This window comes from Anarrhichthys ocellatus, unplaced genomic scaffold (assembly GCF_004355925.1).
Source record: "Anarrhichthys ocellatus isolate YVR2014 unplaced genomic scaffold, GSC_Weel_1.0 scaffold2, whole genome shotgun sequence".
NCBI classification, from domain to species: Eukaryota; Metazoa; Chordata; class Actinopteri; order Perciformes; family Anarhichadidae; genus Anarrhichthys; species Anarrhichthys ocellatus.
The window spans coordinates 7,423,148-7,445,688 of record NW_022280032.1 but is presented as its reverse complement, the minus strand read 5'-3'; the positions used below and the strand labels follow the sequence as shown (position 1 = coordinate 7,445,688).

The 22,541-nt window shown below is 41.8% G+C and overlaps 1 protein-coding gene across 1 annotated transcript in view; it reads left to right on the top strand.

Moving 5' to 3' along the window:
• Positions 1-200: 200 nt before the first annotated feature.
• Positions 201-22,541, top strand: part of LOC116389436 (cGMP-inhibited 3',5'-cyclic phosphodiesterase A) — a 98,136-nt gene continuing 75,795 nt past the window's right edge. Inside the window, exon 1 of the mRNA XM_031858129.1 lies at positions 201-262. The gene's annotated coding sequence lies outside the window, so the exon portion shown is untranslated. The remainder of the gene's footprint in view (positions 263-22,541) is intronic.

The window sequence follows — 22,541 nt, the reverse complement described above, 5'->3', positions numbered from 1 at the left end:
GTACGTCTCTGGAGGTTGGATGTGTGTGATTGAGGCCGCCATATGTGACTAATATGCTTCATATCTGCCTTTAACCAATTCCCTCATGTCAGATTGCTTGGGATCATCCTTAACCTCGGAGAGAACGTAAACTACTTTCTCTGTTTTCGAAGAGGACACATGACAATGGTGCAACAGCACTAATCGTTGCTGGAGCAGTTCGGCTTACGCTCATCAGCATTATCTTTACATCATCGGCATCTCCGCCATTCTCACAATACAGGTTGGTGTCAGTGGAGTCATTTGGGATTTGCTCTTGTATCTGAGCTAAACCACCTTTTTTTTTTCTGATGATTCAATATATATTTGTCCTTAAAATGTGATTGGACTGCTGCCTCTCCTCTTGCAGCCTCCCATTTTGCAGGCTTCAGCGATTTGTCAGAGTTGCTGCCCAGCTTTCTGTGTGGTGTCTCTCTCTCTCTCTCTCTCTCTCTCTCTCTCTCTCTCTCTCTCCCCCTCTTGCCCTCTTTCCATCCCCTACTCCCTTCATTATCTGCTTAAGACATCCAGCATTACAGGCACTGACAGCTACAACTCTATTTCCTCCTCACATTAAGCAATTTCTTAGAGTTGGATGAAAGTCCATCAATCCCTTATGGATTTGGGAGGCCCACCGACAGGAAATAGAATATGACGTGTGGGATTTACAGTGCGTGTATTGCTCAGTTATTGTACGCCAGCATGTTTCTTTGGTTACACAGCAGTCGTGTACACATCGCAGTGAATGTTGACACATTGCTGCCATGTACGCAACAAACAAAGCAGAAGACATGCCGCCAAGATGTTGAATTAGGTCATGTTATGGATCTCAGATTGTGCAGTGATACAGCGCTAATGAGAATAGTTTATTTGAAGCTAAATATCTCTGAGCTACTCATTTAATAATCTGTGTAATAAACACTCTGAAGCACACATTGTTACCTGTGTGATGGCAGAGCAATCCTAGAAACTACAAACAACCTTTGTCTCCATTCAAAAGCACACGAGAAGTTTAATTTCCCTGCAGAAGTAAGACAAAAGATATGCACACCGTACTGTTGACTCTTAATAAATTTAATTTAATAGAGCTACATTGCAAACCCAGAGAGGTCTTTGTCTTGTCAAGTCACAGTGCAGAACAGCCTCATTAGTCAGGTGCTTGCAATCTGCATAATTAATAATCAATCTGCTCCCAGACAAAACCAATCAGAGCAGCAGTAGACAACACTGTCTGATTCACAACCAGAGGATGACAAATGTGCTTCTATAAAAGGACCACAAAAAAAAATATGAAAAATGTATTGAATCTTAAAGGGAGCAAATGTCATTGAAAATAAAAACATTAAAAGACAATTATAGCAAACAGGTAAAACAGAAATATATACGATTTATAATATACTAGTCACTAATAAATAAATATACAGATAAAAAGCAAAAAGACAAGCCAGAATGACTACCTACTTCAATATGTAACCGTCTTAAAATCAGTAAAAGAAAAAGAAGTTCTGTTAATCACACTCGGCTTGTCACAGTCGGGTCTCGTGCAAATGAAACCGTTGAGCTGCGCTTGTTAGATCCGGCTGACTTGCAAGTTTAGTGTTTAGATGCCTGTTCAGGTCAGATTACTTTATGCAGTGGTGATCAGTCTCCCTCTCTCTCACACACACACACACACGCACACACACACACACACACACACACACACACACAGAAGGAATGGGCATGTCACCCTAACTCTGGCATGGATGCTACTGCTTTCATCTAGGGGCCAGCCCACCTCTCTGAATGGGCTCCCCCAGCGCCAGCTGCATTGCCTCATATGGAAATAACTTGTGACTGTAAAACTGTTGGTGTGTAAAGAGAAGATGCTTGTGTCTTTTTAAACAATCAAGCTATAGCCTCGTGTTAAAGACAAAAGTCTTGTTTGTGCAGCACTTTGAGAGACAGGATCATGAAGTCCTGGACAACATAGGAGCAGTTCTGTTGCCATGTAGTTTGTATCTTTCCAAGAATGGCCGGGAGGGTTTTGTACTTGTCAGAATTAGCCGTGTTTGCACACAGGTAATAGCTAACTCAACCATTAGCCTCGGATCTTTCTTGCTAGAAGTGACCACTTGAAGCTGTATCCTCCAGATAGCATCGCGAGGCTCAGCTCTTCTTACATTAAAGATTTTTCCTTGAACACAACATCAAAAGATATCTAATCTCTGATGACAAAGCTGTAAATTCTGAGCACTATTTTACTCAGCCTTTAGCTGACACTGTTGCTGATACAAGTCTGACATGGAGCTTTTAATGGACCGTCTCGACTGTTAAATATTGCTCTTTTTTTTCCAAATCTGTTTTCCAGGACTATATGTCATGTTTGTTATTTGTTATTGGTCCCACTCGTGCTGTAAATCACAGTTGGTGAAACAATGGTTCAGCATGTGGACTGAAAAATGGAGGCTTGTGTAAATACCTGAGCAGGATTTATGTTGGCCATCTGTCAGTTTTGTTTTGGTCAGTGCATTTTCATCCGAAAGGAATAGCGACCAATCAGATTGCAGATTCCAGATCAGAATATAAACATTGACGTCATATTTGCTCTTTTAATGGATCCCAATGGAGGACGCTGCAAATGAACAATTAATGGAATATTTGTACTCCGAAGGGTTTCCAGCACTGCGCTCTCTCGTCATCATGTCATTGTTGGGCCGGATGATCTAACCGTAGCCTCACGATGAGATACATGACATCCGTACATAGCAGCAGTGGCTAAAGGCATGATGACAAGCTGTCTGCTGCTCTCACAGAGACTGAAGGAGGACATTGATGATAAGGGCCGAGCACAGATGTGTCTTTGTGCTGCAGTTGGGGACGACACGTGGAGAGCGGCCTTTGCAGCCCCCTGCCTCTCAGGGCTCCTTTGGCCTGTGTATAATTGATGAGTGGAGTGAATAAGAGATGAGTTTGTGACTGTCAGCCAGCCTGATGGGGATGGACAGAGCTCAAGTTTGGCTCTCCTCATCTGGCTGATGATGGCGATGATCACTCTGCCCGTGCTTCGTCCACAACACTGTCCTGGACTCTGCCCGGGACCGCGCATCACCACTATCGTCACCGCTACCTCTTCTGGATGGCAACACAAAGACAGAGGGACGTGCCAGAAAAGAAGAGAGAGGCAAGGAGAGGAGAAAGAGGAGGGGGGGGTTGGCGTGTGGGGGAGACGAAGAGAGCAAGAATGGAAGTTGGATAAAAAGGAGGGCAGAGGATAGGAGTGGGGGAGGGGAAGAAAGAAACGGCTAGAGAGCGGGGAAATTCACTCAAAAGAAATGATGACATGCAGATCAGGCTTGGAGGGGGATGTGGTTGCAGTAGTGGCCTATAAACTGACCGGGAAAAATTATTTTCACTGATATTTCTTCATTCTTAATCAATCTATCTCTGAGGAAATGGAGACAGTTTGGGTAAACATTGGGAGGTCTTGTACGTAGGACATGTCTGGACAGGAGCGGGCTGCCGCGGTATGAATATATTGCTGGGGTCGTCCCTGAATCATTTTCAATCTGTGTCCGCTTTTTAATAACAATTCTGCCATTCTGAGACAACAATTTACATATCATTGTGTTCCTCCAGAAAGGGATTAGCAACAGAAATTGAACTTGTTACAGATTTGATGGAAAGAAGCATTCCACAAATGGCTCATTAAGGAATGCAGTTTCTCTCTCCCTGACATGAATGCTGATGCTATAACTCAGCTATGTACAAAGCTGCTGCAAGGTAGTTCTGGGTCAAAGCTGCGATGGAATGAGTTGTTGTGGTTGACATTGTAAGACGTGTGCTAAGCGTTAACGTATTTGAAAAAGAAAATAAATGCATCCACATGTAGAAGCTTGTTTTCGGCAACTAGCAAATTCTGGAGAAGAGCGAAAACATCTTTTTCAGACAGAAAAGCCTTCAGTGCTGTTCTTTGCTCTTCTATCAATGAAGAAGTACTTTCCAGTTCTGACATGACTGTTGCCATTGCCGCATCTACGCTAACCTCTTCAGAAGCCGCCATTGTTGTTTTGAACGAACAGTCGCCTCTCTTTGTCGTTGCGTCACACACCTAAAATGCCCAAATTTAGTTCACAAGATATATTGTGAGCTAAGTAGCAGACTACCATTGGCACACGTTTATTTTCCCAAAGTGATAACCCGTTTTGACTTTTATGAACTTGTGACCTTTTGTCTATAGTGCCACCTTCTTTATTTTCTTTACACAGTGATTCTCTTTCCACAGATATCTGATATTAGATATTTCTGTTCCAAATGGACATGCACGTATAATTTATAGCCGTCTGTCTGCCCCATCCTTTGAAAAATGAAATGGAGACATGCTCTGGGATTCTGCTGGTTTAGTGGATAGCTGTGGTGGTGCCACGGAGAAAGAAAAGTCTGCCCTTTACACAACCGCTGGGACCGGGTGACTGACATTTCTGCTAATGCCATCACATGAGCCGTGCCATTTCAGGGAAGACATGGACAGATGCCACCCTCTGCTCACACCACTGTGACCACACAGGAAACTCCATGTCTCCCTGCGTTTTCAAGTGAAAGCCTGCGGAGGTTAAATTCTCATGGCCATCTATGGAAGTGCGCTGCCTCCATAAACGTCATATGTTGAAATCTTCAAATGATCAATGAGTGCAGGTGACAGCACGGAGGAAAAGCAGGCGAGTGCAGTATAGGCTCGGCCATTGCGTGGCCGCGCCAAACATCACACGGTGAAGCTTTTATGTGTTGCACTTTACAGCTTCAAATGAACCTCAGACATGTTGCGTGTCTGAATGTCATTTACAGCCGACGTTTTGCAATGTGTTGACTTCAGACGGATCCCGTTCGTTAACAATGCATGGTCCACTTTTACAGCACTCCTTGTGGTCTGAGGGGAGTAGGAGCATGCCGAGCTCAAGGTCTCTCTCTGATAGACTGTACTCTCCCTCCTCTACTTTGTGTCTTTTGGGGGAAGGTGTTACTTAGATGTGAAGCAGGCCACTAGGCAAGCAGTGTAGCGAGGAGAGCCGACAGTTTCAGCTGAGTCCAGCGTTTTTCTGTCCGCTCCCTGATGGCTCCCAGATGTTTTTTAAAGCAGCCGCTCTCTCTGCATTTGCTCTCTTTCAACCCCCCCCCTCCCCCCCCCCCTGTGTCTCTTTCTCTCCTTTCACATATTTTGCCCCCTCTTTCTGCCTGCCCTTCCAATTTTCCCTCTCTTCAGGGATCACACCCTTCACAAAAGCGCTTGCTTCACCGTGTCTGATCGTAATCACCCCTCGTCAAATAAACAGTCGTTCTCCACACTTGTTCTCTTTATTTCTCTTTTGCTTCTCCCTCCTCCGTCTTTCCTTCTTTCTCTCCTCCCTCATCCTTCATCGTCAGTCATTCGTCTGGTGAGATCTTGGGCCAGTGCGTTACGTTTCTACTACAATATACCGGACAATGTTTGCAATGCAGTGTTTGACTACAGAACCAACTGTCCTCACCATCAAATGCTTTGCCCATGCAGAATTCATGTGATTCAAATGCACTCGAGCGCTAGTAAGTTTCATTCACCGGGAGTCCAAAACATGGCAGAGAAGGACTTCAGCCATTGTGTTTCAGAAGTGAAAGGCCTTCGGTTCAGGTGCAGAAATAGCAGTAGTGCTCGACCTGTGAGTGCAGTGTGAAAGCAGCTCTCGTCAAGCATGAATGAGTGTGTGTGTAAATGTAAAGTTATAGATATAGAGAGGAAAGGGAGAAAGTGAGTGAGGAAGTCATAAATAAGAACCCCCCCCAGCCCCTCACCCTCTTCCTGAGCTCTCCTGAGAAAACAGGAACTTTACTTCTGTCAATAAAAACAACTGTTTTTTTTTCATTGTTTATGATGTTTATAATTAACCATTAATTGACAATACAAATGTTGCCGGATACATGCTATCAATTAAACAGCTAAAATGAATAATAAAGAAAGAAATAAAATGGAGTACATACACCTGACAGACACACAGCTGACAACCTACAGCAATCGATGCGGTGGAGACTTACCGGGAAAGTGGCTGCATGTGTCGATGACGGTGCACGCTGTGGTATCGGGTGCGGTTGTATCGGAGTAGTTTTAGGAGTACGAGTATATGAGCACAGTATTGGATATATACCCGATACTAGTATTGGTATCTGTGCATCCCTATACGGTAATATATTTTACTCATTGATGCTCTTCAACTCCACACCATTATTGGGCCCATAGTCATTACTGCTGTCATGATTTTCAAAAAACTGATTGCTGCAACAGTAGAATGATAAGAGGGACATCGCCTTCAGACTGCATGACCGCAGTCCCCCCCTCTCTCTCTCTCTCTGTGTTCCACATTAGTGTTCACCGACAGACAGAGACGTTGACTGTAAACACTGTGATCTGTTTTGATGACGCACAACCCAGTGCCAGCTCAATGATATAGAGAGGGAACTGAGGGCAGGAGCTTCCTCATCAGCAAACACATTCCTGTGATGTTGACCGAATGGACTCCAAACTCTACCGCATAGAATTTAAACTTGTGTGTGTTTGTGTGTGGATATGCATTAATGGCACAAGGCCTAAAAGAAAAGTAAGTTGACAACTCAAGCTGTTTTGCTCCACCCTCATAGCGAATCGTTTTTGAGGTATCCCTACCTGAGGTAGAGGAAAGCAAAAGCATGTTTTTTTCATAATTTCATTATGTCTAGGCGTCTGCCTTATCGCATCTTGAAATAATGATCAGAATTTCACCAAATGTGGACTGGATGTTCACAGACAGCCGTGGAGACCAATCCCCAAAAACATGTCATCTATGAATACCAAAGACTGTTATCTTAAAACCACAGACTAAGCAAAAAAACACAATATCATATAACCATATATTATAATATATATACATGTCTCTATCATTCTAAATACATTCTTTCTTTACGTTATCTTTAAATAACAATGTGTATGATGATACTCTGAGCCAACAAGCATGACACGATATTAGATTATGTGCAGTGTAGATATATACTGAGGTCCTCCGTATCACGTAACTTGACTACTTACATTGCTGCAGAATATATCCAACTTAAAGGAGTAGTCCCACATTTTGGAAGTTACGTTTATCCACCTACGTGCAGAGAGTTGGAGGATCAGATTATCCCCATATGCCTCCAGTCTTTACGCAAAGCTAGGCTTATTGCCCCTTGGCTCTAGAGTCATACTTGTTTAGATCTTCTCATCTAACTTGCTGATTTCCCAAAAACTGACGTGGTGTGATTAGATTCATACAATCAGTGGCCACTTTTTTAGGTACACCCATACAATTTATTGCAATTTGATTTAACCGATCACTCATAAATTGTTGTATTTGTAATTCTACCTTTACATGGTTAACAATGCTCAGTTTTTCCTGAGATTGTTAGAAATGTGTAAATTCATGTTTATTACTGAGGTAATTTTCATACACGAGGGGAGCACAACAAACCCTGCTGAGCTTGCTGGATGCTTGCGGGGAGTGACGAGGTTGCGGAGTCACTCACTGAACTCTGAATTCCCATAATTTGTTTCGTGTCAGTTGCGTGTCTGAAATGGTGTCAGTGCAATTATGTACGTGTATTCACACAAATATGCAAACATACAAAGAGAAAAGGCTAAAATGTCTCACGCATGCCTTGAGCAATTAGCACTTTTTCTTTCTTTTGATGTGTGTTCCACATAACTTTATTCATATTTTTAATCCTCAACCCCAAAACCATGAATGAAAAGCAGATCTGTTTGTGGTCATGTTGATTCCACAGTTTTGAGCAATGTGATGGGAGAACTCCGTAGGGAGACATTTTGCTCTTCAAAAGAGACGGGCATGAATGTAATTATCACACAACAATGCTTATAATTAGCAGGAGTACAAGCTGGTGCACTTTGGCACAATGACGAACCTTGCTCCATATTGCTTTTTCTTCTTGTTCATTATCGTATGATGAACTGTGGCCCGGTGCTCATACTGCTCACATATCACTCTGTTTATTTATCTGGCACAACTGATAACCCCCTTCTTGTTCACTTCATTCCTTTTTTTTCTTTTTGCATTTCTATTCTTTAAACAGAACCCTGCTGTTTTTTCTGCCCTCTCTCTCTCTGATTACCACTTACCGTAAAGAGTGCTTTACACAATCTCTCCTGCTCCCTCCCTGCTCCTCCCTCTGTCCCTCCCTGTTCTTATTAAAAACTCTCCCACTTTAGTGTCGCCCTGGCCCAGGTCCCACTCGCCTCCACTAAATCATCCAAGGCTTCCTTTCTATCCTCCTTCCCTCAGTAACTCCTCTCCTCATCCACCCTCTGTCCTTCCTTCTCTCTCTCTCTCTCTCTCTCTCTCTCTCTCTCTCTCTCTCTCTCTGGCTCGGCATGTAAGGAGTGACGCACAGCCCTGCTGTCAGGGAGAGATAGCAGACCTGACTCTGGCTGTGACGTCACCAGGTTATCTCCAAGCTGTCCTTCTGCAGAACTGCTACAGAGGAACAGTCACACTCTCACACACACACACACACACACACACACACACTTGCATCAATAGTATTTGGCTTAAAACCATCAAGATTATGGTGCTTCTGCTTGTACAGTATATGAGAAAAATGTACACACACGCTGTCACGTTTCACACCTCCAACCTCCGAACCAATTACCAGTACGCATGTTTTAGTGCCACACTCCTGCACGTCAGTCACAGAATATATGTGTAAATCCCTTACAAATATATATATGACATCATTAACACTCAAGATTGATCCTTTTCCCATATGTACAGCTCACAGTGATTCTTGGGCTTCTAATTGACCACCCATGAATAGATAGAGTAGGAACCGACATGCTGCAAATGCAAAAAGGATGACTTACTTTAAACTACAAAATCTCAAATTTCCTTTTCTTTCCTATATTTCCAAAGTTATATTCTAATGAGCCTGCATGTGACACAGGAGGGAGTGACACATGTGAACGGCTTGTTAAATCACATGTTTTCTGATCCAGGCAGCCCACAAGAAGCTGAGTGGGTGGTCTTATTTCACAGTCTGTGGGTTAGTAGGGATGGGCATTTAAACCGCAAATATTATTCAATATTCACTGGGATCTATTCGATATTTATTCAACCCCTTTTTCATGATATGTCTCCTGTTAAGAGGCTGGTACCATGGCATGTATGCTTTGAAACTGAATCAAGAGATTAATCAATGATTAACCAATCTATTAATTTAATCTGTATCTTTAACTCTAAAACTAAATAAAACATATGAAAGACTAAACAAAAGTCAATCATTGAAGAATAACAAAGAAATGTTAAATAGTTCAAATGAGAGCAATAAAGGAACCAGTATGTGATGAAATTGTACCATCAGAGAATACATGATAAGCTGTCAAATGAGGCCCTGCTCCATAATGGAAAAGTATCCCAGCTGTTCCACCATTATTGGGGTTATTTTGGAACCAGTGAGCTCCAGTGCTTCACCATCTCCTCCAGTAATGAGAGGAGCGCTGTGCTGATGTGTGTTTTCACATGTGGGCAGTGGACCCAGACGGTCCATGATGGATGAAAAAGGGTATACCGACCGATGGACAGCTGTTTGAATAACACACTCAGCTTGTAATAGGTTCTATTGGATACTAATGAGCATTTACATTTGTAATTGTTTGTTTCTTGTCTTGTTCTGTTTCCCTCAACGAGTATAATTTTTCCAGTTTTGTCCCAAAATATGAAATATAAAACAACACCTTTTAATAGTAATGGTTTAACAAGTTTAAGTGGGTCAAAATCGAATTCATTCGACATTCTCCTGGGGATCGGTCCCTTTTGTCCAGTTTGAACCTTCCCTAATATGTCCTGCGTCTGATACAAAGGTATCAGCGTTGTTCCTGTTCTTTGTTAATGTCGCAGCATTTGTCCCTGAGGTGCTGTCAAAAGTACACCGGCTCCTCAGAGAGCTCCGCAGGAAGAGAGAGAGAACAAAATTTGCAAGACCTGATTTCACATTTTACAGTCAGCCTTAGCGTAAAACACAACCACGGAGTCCCAAACCGATTGGAACCTTTACTGAAAAAGCAAGGGGAAAAAGGGCAACTCTCAAAATTCATTTGAAGTGGAAAATCAGGCGAAGTTCAGCGGGTTAGGGTGCGATGAATAAAATTGGACAGCCTGCTTTTTTCCATTTCATTGAATTCAGATCAGGACACGAGGCCAACTCTTAGATGTGTCGCAGAATTTGGCATCGCCAGTGATGGCAGAGACAGCTGTATCCAACAGCCCCCACCTCCGTTAGAACGAGAAAACTCAACCTCCCACCACGCTCCTGCCTTTTGATCGTTATAATTTATGGATCCTTCTCCGTCATCTGATTCATATTCTCTGCTGCTTTCTTTGAAAAGAGTAAAGAGTGTTCCAAATGTCACTGTTCTCATATTGCATACAATTGTTCTATCTTTGTCATCATCATCATCTTGCCCAGCATTTGGCTAAAAGGGATTCACAATCTTTCCAAAATTGGGGCAGCCAGAGACAGGCAGCTGTTTGGACTGGTGTCTGGGTGTGGCCAGGGACTGCATTAGAAGACAAATAGAAACCGCAGGACAGGCTTCCCCAAAGTAATGACGTAGAGCATGAGCCGCTACGCTTTCCTTTGTGTTCTCTAGCTTACATCAGCCAGCCATGATGCAACATGGCAAAGGAAAGACGTTGCAGAATAGCACTTTGAACGTGAAGCCCAATGTGACATTTGCAGCTTGTCAGGAGAACCCGTATCAGAGTTCTCTTTTTAGCGCCAATAGAGCTCTGACCTTTTAATCACGCTGGCCCCTCTGTTCACCAACTCTTAGTTTAGTTGAGTTCCGTGGGGGAGAGGAAATGTTCAAATTTGTATGAATTGAGAGATGCTGGTAGAAAAACACATTCGCACTAGTGAAGAACTTATTAATAATCACATTATTCCATTTAAAAGCAGCAACCTCACTATGCGGACTACACATCGCTCTATACTAACCAACATTCTCTTTAAATGAATAGTTTAACATTTTGGTAAGTATGCTCATTTGCCTTCTTGGTGAGAGTTTGATGAGAGGATTGATGTCACTCTCATGCCTGTGTGTTGAATATAAAGCTATCGCCAGCAGCCAGTTAGCTTAGCTTAGCTTAGCGCAATGACTGGAAACGGAGGCTAGCCTGGCTCTGTCTGAAGGTAAACAAACCCGACTTCCAAAGCTCATAAATGATCACATCAGTTCCTGTTTGTTTAATTAGTTCTCAACATTATGAATTGTAGTTGTTCATTATTGATCCTGGCAATAGTAGCTTTACAAAACAGTCTTAACTTTAGAAGTTCTTCCGAAGCTTTTCATGGTCTTTATCCGCGGATAGAGTTTGACAAGTTGAACAATTGATAACAATATATCAACAGCTTTTTGTTTCGTTATCACAACCTGTCACTTACATTCTTCATCAAGCTCTCCATTCGCCCGCCATGCGTATCTTCAGTTTATTTGTTTCTGTTCACTGCGTTTGTATTGTGGTTTGCTGCAGTCGAGCCATATTTAACACACAAGGGCTGAATGAAACAACTCTTTTACATGAATCATGTGCACCTGTGGTTAAATATGCAACATGCATTGGTCTCTTCCGTTATGGTCTTTATCAGTGCAGCAGTCATTGATTTATAGGACCCTATGAGTAATTCAGAAGCATAAACAATTCTCCACAAACAGTGCGTGCGTGTTTCAACTGACAGAAGGGAAACGGGCGAACTGATTACACGGAGAATGGATGGGAGGAAATCACCTGAGAATGCTGATAGTCGCTCCTGATTACATTAAAGCTCTCACCGTCATAATATATTCATCGTCTTAGTATAGAAGCAGATATAAAGACGTGACACTGGAAATAGATTTATGGACTCAGATGAGGAATGCTTGTTCTTTCATGTTTTAATGCTTCACCTTGAGATTCAAAACACACTCTGAGCGGTTCTGTCAGGACGGATTCAAGAATTTCCACAGAATTAAGATGCCAATCCCCAAAAAATAATCGAAGTATAACAATCCAAATAAAAAGTGCTCAAGTTTGATCTTCGGAGTTAAATGGTAATTTTATGAATTTACATCATCCAATTGTCCTGTCACATCTCATAATGTGCAGTGCACCTTGATGTTACTGAGGATGAGTTGGATTCTGGCTCTGAATTGTGAGATACATACAAATAGCATTATTATAATGCATGCAATCATGCGTGATCTTTACTCTGTCTGGCCCACATGAACCAAAGAGAATAATATAAGGTGGAAATGAGAATAGCTTCAAAGATGCACGAGTGCTCTTTTCATATTTCCAGGGCTTTTTCTTCCTGATTGGTCAAAACATGTGACACGGCGCCGCGCAATGTGCGGCTCTTCACTCGCTCCTGCTGGCCTGATAGTGTGATTCATCGCTCCTCTGATAGTAAGTCAAAGGAAGGACGGAGCAAGGAGAGGGACGGCGACCACAATCCCTCTGTGGCCTCAGATGTGCCAGCGAGCCTTCACTTCCCTCCTTTACGGTGTGAAGTGAGAACAGCGTGATCTGAAGAAGGGGAGTCTGTCTCTTGCGCTCCTGGCTGTTAACCTGGCAGACGGATGCGAGAGTGAAAAAGAGGTTCTTCGCAGTGATCAGAGGCGTCACAAAAGACACAGACGTTGCCAGAGCTGGGAAACAATCTCTTCATTTTCTCGACATCAAAAGAATGTGTACTGTCTGCAAATGAAACAAAACTCTAAAGAGGATAGGAGAGAGATTAATGCGGAGCTTAAAATGGGAGACAGATAATCGTGTCCTCAGTTTGCTTTGGCAAGGTGCTTTCCTTGCTGAGCCAAAAAAATCAAACAAGTCAATGAAGTCTAGAGACAGATATACGCCCCAAAACCCCAGCCAGTTTCAACTTACCTCTCACTGGGTCGTATCTCCATTCAGTGAAAGCTGTTCACAGTTCACTCCATGTTGACAGATTCAAAACCAGGTCCAAACATTGTGTTGTGACAACAAGCCATCATTCCAATTGAAGAAAGACGATGTTTCTAAAGGTTTTTATTGTCTATTGAAATGTTGCTGTGCTTCCTGTACTCCTGCTGTCCTTGTGTCTTGGGAATTAGTTTTTTTGTGATAATACTTTTATTGTTTATTACAGATTGATTACATTATGCTAGTGATTCAAACTACCGTGTAATTGATTCACAAGCTTCTAAATTATGGTTTTGGTGCAAAGTGCAAGCGTGTTAATATCTGTTCCAAATGGCCACATGCGAGGGCGTGACGAAAAGCCTGCCGTCATGGAGAATCATTCAGTGAATAGTGTAAACGGGGATAATGGTCCATACTTTTGGGCAAACTCGCGTGTGCATCCTCAAACCTCTGCAGCTGCGTAATTGGGGCTGGCGCACAACCGTGCGTGTGCTTTTTGAAAATTGAAACAGCCATTTGCAGCTGTGCCAACTGTTGGTGATTGACTAGTTTGTCTGTGGAACCCAAGATCAAATCCCTTTCTTTACACGTCCTTCCAAAAACAGAAGTAACGACAGAACTGAGGCATTTTTATTTCTTGGTACGTTGCAGTTGCTCTTGTATGCAAGCATAAAGAAATACAAGAAAAATAGAAATAATGTACATAATGCTATACCACAATATATATAGAGAATATAGGTAAGTAAAAAATACATGTAATACAAATGTGCATCAAACACATACAATACAGTTTTGTGGTCAAAGCTCACTGTGACTTCCTAGAACATGTTTTGGGCCATAACTCAAGAATCAATGTTCTAATTATGACAATTTCACACAAAGCTCGAACAGAATAACATGTTGAAGTGATGACATTTTGGACAAACATGAATTTAAACTTAACTGGTGGAGGCATGCAACTGCAAGTTTATAAAACAATCGTACATCTCTGTGACAACTGAGCAAACGTCGTCCACCGTTGAAGACTCTAGGTGGACATTAAGTAAAGGTCTGTTTGTTCTTTGATCCGACTATGTAAACGGAGGATGTCTGAGTAATTCAAACAAAGAAGTCAAGACGTTTTAAATCCTGGTTTTGTTTACCTGAAATTCTACATGTTCATGGGCTGCCACCCTTCAGGTTATCCAGTGATCTGGTAGACAATCCCCTGATGTTGACAGCACGACAGTAGAAGGCCAAACCCAGAGGTTGCTGTGATAGATTACCGTGGTGCCCTCTACACTGTTTATCAGACCTCTTCCTTTTTTACTGCCTGCATCTATCAGGCTCACAGTAGTTAAATACTGAAGATAAAAGCATGTAGCGCACATAAAAACAGCCACTGGGTTGATTTATTAGGTTGTCCTCCAGCAAAGAGCTGTGATTCTCAGGGCCACAGTGCAATGACTGCCCTGTATAACGGGCCTTCTTGTGTTGTACCCATGGACGCCTCAATCCTCTGTGCCTCCTGGCAATAATCATCACTGCCTTAATGGCTCTGTTTTGTGGCGTCGATGCGTTTTACTCATGTTGGTGAAACGCAGAGCTTCTTGGAACATGATGTTCTTTAGGTGACTGGCTGATGTCCGCAGCCTAAACGCCAGCCATGTGGCACATGTTGCTTCACAGTCCGCTGTGCCACGAGTTTATTTTCTATTCACTCTTAGAAATTCAAAAGGTTTTCTGGATTCGATAGGACTTGAGGAAACACATCTCCCGTGTCCTGCCCGTTGGTTAATCTGAAGCTGACACCACAGCGGTTGTTTAAAATGGGACGCCTGCAGTTCTTCTTCTCCGTTTGATTGACATTTGGAGATAGCAGCGGCTGATGGAAAGGTTCTGTTTGTTCACAGCGAGAGAGACGGGAAAAGATAGACAGAGAGATTGAGAGAAAATGGGAGAGCAGAGCATCCTGAACTACGATAACCTTAAGTCCTCCTCTGATGACACATGCTCCCATCTCTGACTGGGTTGATTATGGTGACAGCAGCCTTTGCTCATCTCAGTGGAGCCTCTGCATCACATTGCTATGATGAAGACACTGGAAAAGGAAACACAGTCTTTGTTGTTGCTCTGTGCATCTTTGGCTTTATTATGTCTCGCTATTGAAGACGGGGCTCTTTTTAACAGAAAGAAAGATCTGCTTTTGATTCCATATTTATTAAAACAACTTAACAAACAGGTTAAATCCCTTAACCTGAATTATTTATTTCAGAAATATAAATAACACATAGTAGAACAAAACGATTCATCACAACACCCAATTAACATGGATACTAGCATTGCGTAAGCTTCTAACAGTTGTACAGTTAAAGTGTTGACGTTAATCTGTGAGAGGAGAATAACAAAAACAACAACTTTATTTATGGAAGTCTAAGGAAGTGTGCCGTCTGACTGGAGTTAACTTTGTTGACGGGAGCGTTTGAGAAAAACTGTACTGTGGACTCTCTGAGAGTTTTATGATTTCATGATGACCTGCTGACATTACATTATTACTGTCATTTACACTTATCTGATTTGATCAAATTCCTATCATCTCAACTATTATGTGTGAAAAATAATCAAAGCCTTCGTTAAAAGGAGCTGTTGTTAACATTCTGAGCATTAATATAGCAGCAAACAAGTATTATCTACGTAAAGATATAGTGGAGAAATGTCGACCTGAGTAGAGATTTAAGTCATCTCCCTTTGTGTGTGTTGTTATCCGAGCTTCTCTGCATGTTAGTGCATGTGAGCGTGCCCAGCGTGCGAGCACCCACCCGCCAGTTCCCCGTCAGGTAAACACTGTTAGTTCTATCAGCACTTTCGCCGCTGTTTGCTTGCCGTTGTTAGTGCTGTTAGTTCCGTTAGCTGTGAGCCGAAAGCTCACGTTGTTGAAATGCTCCCAATCTCAGATCTTGCACCTTGAATGAATGGCGACAGTAAGAGTTTGCGTTTGGCAAATATGTTGAATAAAGCCAAAGATTAAGAAAATATTAAATGTAGTATTCAATCATGTGCATCACTGTTTGTTATTGTAGCTTGCTGGCTCCCTCGCATGACTGAAATGTTCTGTGTGTGTGTGTGTGTGAGTGTCATCATCGTTGTGAATATTTAGGTGTGTGTGAGAGATGGTTTTGTCTTATTTTTTATAGATTTTTTTCATTTGACCATTTAACCAGGATTGTTTCTTGAGATTGAAATCTCGGCCAAAACTGCATGTTGCACAAACTTACACTCACATATTGAAGAAAAGTAAGACGAGACTAAAAACAACACAAGGCATTATAAGACCTTAATGGGGCCATTCATGTATACTGCACACACTCGTTTGTGCGTGCGCTTGAATGTTTTTGCATGCAAGCATGTCTCAGTCTCAAGACACTCCTCACAGCCACTGGCATTTTTACATTGCATCATGTCGTTGAATGTTCATGTCCGTTACATTTAGTGGAATATGATTCTTGCATGCATTTAATTTCCATCTTGTTGCTCTTCTCATTGAGGACATTTAACACGCATGCTTTCAGCTGCAGTAGATGCGGCAGAGCCGGCATGTGATAAGAATCTTTCATCCTGACCACAACCACCGCTGCCACAGTGTTTCTAAGAAATAGATCACCTCCAAATATTGTCTTATGTAACCTTTTAAACAACTACAGATTTCTCTCCCGACTTCGTTCTTGAGAGCCACGGGACCACAAGCGTGCCTGGAGGCCAGATGCAGATGATGGTCTGTTAGTTTGCGGACCCATGGTCAGGCCATCGTGACGACATTAACACTCCAAGAATGTCTGTAGCACTCACTCTCAACCATCTTTCCACCCTCAGCTCGAGCAGTGTAGGCTAATTCTGCCCTGCAGAATTCGGATTGTTATGAAGGATTGCTTGTACAGTATGTTTGTTAAACCGCAGCACTCACTCTTTAGGTAGGCCTGCCTTTTTATGTGGTGTGTGAAACTCCTCGAATTCTTAATATAGTAGGATGTACAGTATAGTATAGGCTCGATTTTTTTCTGTTTATTCAAAACCTTTAGGATGAAGCAAAATATGAATTTTCCTTTAGTCACCAAGCACTTTTGATTTGGGGCTTCAACATCGACTGAGTTATGTGTGACATGGTGGCAACAGCAAGCTATCAGCTAGTTTGGACCACTGGAGCAATGCCGTGCAGCATCGGGGAGTGTAAGTGAGGACACCTGAAAAGGCATTTCTCATGCATCAAAGAAGTCCCTCTGGATATGCTCATGACATGCACAACAGCTTCAAATACTTTGAGGGGGGTCAAGCTCACTTCCATTGGCTCAATCTCACCGACCGATTCCAGTCTCCTCCTCCTTCCGCTCTTCCTCCCACTGACCTTTTTTTGTGATTACAGCCGTGATGTGACGAGGGTTTCATGAAAGAAATATTCAGACAGATCATAAGCTTGAGCCCGGGCTTTGAAGCCCACGATGGTGGCGTTGACAGCAGCTACTGGAGCGCCTAATTAGGCTGCAGAGACAGCACCTCTGTGAGGGCTTCTCTGATGCAACTTGGAAGGCACCCAGCTAATGTTACCACGCTGTAACAGTGTGGAGATCAAGGTTGCAAAATACCTGATTAGTGTTTATATTGTGTCACTTGCGTCTCAAAGCATGGATGTCCAGTCGGGCTGTAATCGCTGACCTTTTTTGTGAATAGCCGGGTGAAGTTGTTAGTACACTGATCTGAAATTTGAGGTTGGCAGGGGTGCAAGAACAGGGCTTGGCGTATCGCTCATGTTAGATGTACAGCCTGCTGTGCTGGTCATAAATCTCGGCTCGGAGTTCCGTCTTGATATAATATCAGAGGCAGGAAACTGGAATGGCTGTCGCCTATAAAGCCAGCTTTCTGTACGGAGCCCCGCTCTGCTGGGCTTGTATGAATTAAACATGGACCAGGGCCATTATAAATGACGGGGTCAGAACAGCCAAATAGGGATGTTGGAAAAACAATGCGACCAACAGAATCTATCATCTCTGCCAGCTCAGTGAAACTTTGTCTTGTAAGGCCAAGTCAGCAACTATTAGACTGCAGCTCCAGTGAACACTCGTGTGCTGAAATGAACAGAGCCTCATGACGGTAATGGTTGAAGAGGGGAGGAGTGCAGTGACGTTGGCTGTGTACTGTGGTATTGCTTACTGGTATGTTGTGAATGATAATCTGATAGAGGCTGTTTATCACCCTTTTATTAATTCACACAAAAACGAAAAAAGATGATACACTCCAGTATATCCCCGACAGGCTGTCCCGTGTCGGTCACCTACATCAGTAATGTAGATGAGGAGACAAATGTGTGGTTAAATATATAGATTAATGTTCGACATGAATTTAGATATTTCCATATTTGCTATTAATCTCAATGTTTTCTCGGGTTGCAACCATAGACTGTTTAAGATATGGACTTGTTCTCCGTGACGTCACCCATAGGTTCCTGAGGTGAGTGGCTCCAGCCACACGGAGCAACGTGCAAATCTATGGAGGTTGACTTGCCTTGGAGCTATAGCCTCAAGTGGACGTTTGAAGAACTGCATTATTTTCTCAATTCATATTTTGATTATCTATAAAATGTCAGAAAATAATGAGGAATGCCCATCACAATTTTCCTCAGATGTTGTGTTTTCTCTGACCAACAGACCACACAACTCAAACACATGTATCATTATCAAATACTTAGAGAAACTGCAATCATTTTCTTAAAAACCTAAATGTGAGTATTTGCTGCTTTGTTTTGTCATAAATGTAAGTAAACTGTTTATATTTGGGTTTTTTGGACTGATTTTAGCCAATGCGAATAATCAATAGTTTAATTTGACTTTATCTGTACATGGTATATATTGATTGGGTCAAGCTCAGCTCATGTCCAAGGTGTAATATCTGTGCATGTGTCATTGTTGCAGCAGCTTTAAATGCACTGTGGTATTGTTTCCTCTGGACATCGGTTTCTCACATTCATCCAGCCTCTCCCCTGCTGATGAGCAGGACTGCAGGTGCCAAGAGTCTAGCATCCAAATCTCTCACCGGGTAAAACTTGGACTCCCTGTTTGTTTCATATGCATGCCTGAGCTTTGTTATCTGGACTAGGAACAGACACATTGATGAAGTGGACCCTTGAAAAACAGTGGAAGTCGACCAGAACGCATCTGTCTCTCTAGTCGTGGAAATAAACCAAACAAATATATAATTAACACGCAGACCGGGGTGATCCTTACTGAGCTTGGCTGGGCAGTAAACACTGTTGGTTCTGTTTAATCCTGAGACATAAACAAATGACAATGAAGGAAAAGAAATCCTTCATAAGATACCACATCATTTACCAGCTAAGTTAGCTTGATTTGATCCTAGATCCAGGTCTGTCTGTGGCTTTTGTTAGAGCGTTTAGCTTGACTTTAATGTGCAAAAGTATATTCAAAGTTAATGTCATCATGACCAATATGGTAATGTTTACTCCATCCCTGAATCCACCAGTAGAGCGACGTTGCAGTGATGGTGGTTTTCAGAGAAGAACGTGTGGGCTACCAAGAGCTACTCGTGTTTTAAAGATACCTGTGTTGAATAATAACTATTTTTTTACAATAAAAATGCTGCACATGGAATATATTTAAGAAGTCAACAGAATAAAACAATGAGGAAATCATTAACTGTGTCAATTTAACTTCATGGTTGTATTGAAACTCTGGGAGCATTTTAATATATATGTATTACTTACATACGAATACAATATATTTTTATTTGGAGTATTAATTGTATTCAGTTAATTTTATTCAATAACTTTAACTATATGTCAAATCCATCAATTTTAGGGTACATTAAAACACGTAAATTAGATTGGTGTGTGTGTCAGTTTACACAGTTAAACACACACCTTTCCTCTCATGTTTTGATCTGTAGTTTAGAGTTCAGATATGATTTGGATAAGATATGTCCCCGAGTACAAGTATAATAGAGTATAGAATAATATGTAACTGGTCATGTAGTTAGCTATTATTATAATAATCCACCAACAGCAAAGATCTCTTTTCATCCCTTCACTTTGTCTTCTCTGTTTTTATAAATCTAGTCTCTCTCTCTCTTATAAAACACTCTAAAAACCATCTAATTGTACATCGCTAACCGAACAGATTCCTTTGTTGATTGTTGCACAGAGCAGACACACACAGGCCAGCTGGAAAGTGTCTCTTCTAGATTTGGCCCTGAAGACAGAGGAGTGGAAACATTGGTGGGGTAACAGGGTGGCAGGGTAGCCTTGTGTTCAGAGACACCCTCCCCAAACCGAAGGAGCAAGGATTTCATTTTCACTCCACCGCAAATGCAGGATCACCCAAAGCCGTTTGCAAATGACTGGAACAATCCTATTCTATCAAACTATTGGATTTAGATGATTTAACGTCTGATCATATTAAAACTACGTGAAGACATCTACAAAGTGAAAAACACTGAAGGCAGTCAGAAAAGTTGGTCAGGCTAACACACTGTCTCAGTTCTTATATCTTATATAGATTATTCCAACCCTTATTTTCCTTTTCTGCTGTAACATTGTTTTATATGTCTATCACACTGTGGGTGTCCGGCAGTGTTAGTATGACTGTATCTCTCACATTCTTCCTTGTCAGATAGACTATCGTCTAGTGTGGTCTGAAAGGTAAACAGGACCCAGGGGGGTCCGGGAGTTCCAGTCTGTATTCACTCCTCAGTGTCAGAGTCAAGTGTCGGCTAATGGAGCCTGTCAAAATCCCTGTAGTCTAAAACCACCTGCCTTGAGAGGCCTTGTGTGTAGATGTCAGGTCACTGTAGTAACACCCACCAGCCCCGCAGCGAGACTCAATACTGTGCTGTCACACTTGATTTATACACTAAGTGGAGAGCGATAAATGCTACAATTAATCTTAATTACGTTTTGGTAATCCTGACAGAACTCTATTAGCCGAGACTTGTGTGACCTCTAAATTGAAAATGCCTCTGTGTTGACTTGGTCAGTATGGTAACAGGTCTGCCCTCATTTAGATATGAGAAGCAACCATGTGGCGGTATTTTAATGTATTTTTCTCAGAATTTCTTTTTAATAATATATTTGATATTCTGTAATTATTTGATTTTTATTTATAATTATTATTGCTTTATCAGTAGCTGGGTAGATAGATACTTTAACTGGTCCATTATCAGAAAATGAATTGGCAATTATTATATATTATTAACCAATAAATTGTTGTTGTTTTTTTTTCCAACAAAAATATCATCAATTACTTGTTTATGGCGACAAAAGAGCAATTTGAAGATGTGAACTTGGAAAATTGTTATAAGCATTTTTCAGCATTGGGTTTATAGAGAAAAAGAAAAAATAATTGTCATATGAATCGATAATAAATATAGATGTTAGTTGTAGCCCTAGTGGTACTAACCAATAGGATTCATGGCTGCCTCTATGTTTGAGCTCAACCAAGGACTAGTTATTCCCTCTGTTGTCTGAGCAGATTCCTTTGCTGAGTCAAATACCGTTGCAGTTTAAGGTTCGATATTCAGAGTGTTGATATAGCAGCAAATTACTATATTTGCGATGTAAAGATGTAGTGGAGTAATGTCTGCTGCTGCCAGTTACAGCTGAGTCACCGCAGAAGCGTAGCTCCCAACCTCAGGTTCAGCTCCTGTAAGATTCAGGAACCAAACTATTCCTTTCTTGCCTCACTAACAACAGCGAATAGCTGATGTGTGTTCTAAAGTCTGCTACCTACTGAGTAGCATCTTTGTGTAATATCAACACCTCCTACATATTTTGGGACATTATTATTCAGAAACGTAGATAGAATCTACAATTGTTTTAAATATAAGCTTACAATTTTAAACAAAAGTAACAACTATTATTTGCGTTTGGAATATTTATCAATATTTACCACACGTCAACAAGTTCACGAATGAATATTCATGCACAATAACTAGTTAATTAATTAACAATATGAGTATTTCAACGGTATTGGGAGAAGCCATATTACAAGGTGAACTATATCAGTCAACATCACTGCAGTGAAGTGCCATTAGCGTGCGGTATACATATATCAGCCCTTCTTCTTGTGTATTGGTGAATGAATGGACTTCTAGTTGCCTTTCTAATTTTTAGACCACACAAAGTGCTTTAGGCAACATTCACACACACACATTCACACACACACATTCATACACATGCTGCCATACAAAGTGCCACCTGCTCATCAGATTCTAAAGCACACTAACGCACAGCTTAGCCTTCGGGAGCAATTTGGAAGTCAGTATCTTGCCCAAGGACATGGGGTTTGGAAGAGCCGAAGATCAAACCACTGACACAACATAGATCCGCTCTGCCTCCTGAGCCACACCCGCCAACTCTTACAACTCTTTCTGTGACAATTAATCCACGAGTCAGATTATTTCCTCCTCAAGATTTATAACATCGCTCTGCTCCTGGTGTTCACACATGCGGTGTTCATTCATGCTGCACACACACACACACACACACACACACACACACACACACACACACAC